Raw genomic sequence first — 1,502 nt, 5'->3', positions numbered from 1 at the left:
GCTAATCATGTTTTGGGTGTACTATTCCTTTAAGTGTGCACTAGGAGAAAAAAACCTGCCTGAGTGTGCCTCTTAGGGGCGCATGCACAAGCCACCTGTGTGGGAAGGGAGAGCGACAGGAGGGGAGGTGAAGGGGACGCATAATCAGTGCTGTCTCTCTGTTATTGATCGTTTTATGCTGTTAAATATAGAAAATGACAACTAGAAAATTCTATTTTCTAGAGGGGTTTTTAGGCGCCCCCTCGAGTGCAGCGCCCCTATGCATTGCATGCGCTGCATACCCGGTTTTTGCGGCACTGCATAAATAACAAATTTAAAACATTTAAGCTGCTTTTGGGTTAAAATCACTAAGAACACAGATCCTGCTGAAATATGCCTTGTGTGTTTGTGGCTATTGTAAACACTTAGTTTAGTTAGTTTGAGTGAGAATGAACAGCATTTTAGTTTAATTTTGGACCTCCCAGTATAGTCCAAGTATTGGTGATTTAGGCTTTGGAGGGTTTTCTGTTTTAATGCTTGCTGTTATTCTGAAAGAGCTGTTGGAAATAATTTGTGTGAATTGAGTGCTGCACAGATTTCTTAAAGGGAGGACACAGGACACAGCCCCCCTCTATTGGTTCCTCTATGAAATTGGCCTCTGACTCCATTAGGTCACTGAGGCATGCAATTATAACTACACTAGCTGTTCTCTGGTGGAGGGGATCATCTTCCCCTAGTGACCACTTTCTGTAGTGCCCCTTTGTTCCACCATGTGGCTTGAATGTGTCAAAGCAATCACTCTTTCAATTGCACAGGTGAAGTCGCCATGTCTCTCCCTGATGATCTCCTCTTTGAATTACAGCGCTACCTTATTTGAGGAGTTTTCATCTTAATTCTGTCTTATTGTTGTCTTTTTTTGTTGTTGTTGTGGATAAACAGTGTTAAGGGATAATTGTAGAGTGGTGATTTTACCTGACCTGAAAATCTGAGTTTAATTACACAATTTGTCTGTCATCTTTGCCACTTCTGAAGGGATATCTAAACACTGCATTTATGCTTTTCTGTGCTAGAGTTTGTCTTGTGCAGGTTGCGTGTACAGAGGTCGCCCTCCAAGGTATGGGAGCCACATAGAATGGCCTTTACCAACACACCTTTGTAGAGGTGTCATCACCTGAGAAAAGAAACGGCAGAATTCTGAGATTTAAAAAATGAAAATAGAAAAATTACCCAATCATTCAGATTCAATAAAAATTATTTCCCTTGAATTTTAGAATATCAATAATGGATTCCCTTCCTCGGAGCAGAGAGGTTCTGCTATGATGGACAATTCGATATTCAACTAGAGTAAACATCAGCCCTAACACCTCATATAGCTATGAAGGTCAGTGGTGGAGGGTTAATGATGTGGGCTTTCTGATATTTTTACTTTACTACTTATTTTTATGGTGACTTTTTACTTCTACTCCTTACATTTTTACACAAATATCTGTACTTTCTACTCCTTACATTTTAAAAAATTGGCT

This window comes from Cyprinodon variegatus, unplaced genomic scaffold, assembly GCF_000732505.1.
Source record: "Cyprinodon variegatus isolate N-32 unplaced genomic scaffold, C_variegatus-1.0 Scaffold1051, whole genome shotgun sequence".
Taxonomy (NCBI): Eukaryota; Metazoa; Chordata; class Actinopteri; order Cyprinodontiformes; family Cyprinodontidae; genus Cyprinodon; species Cyprinodon variegatus.
The sequence above is the reverse complement of the archived record's forward strand: the minus strand, read 5'-3'. Positions refer to the sequence as shown.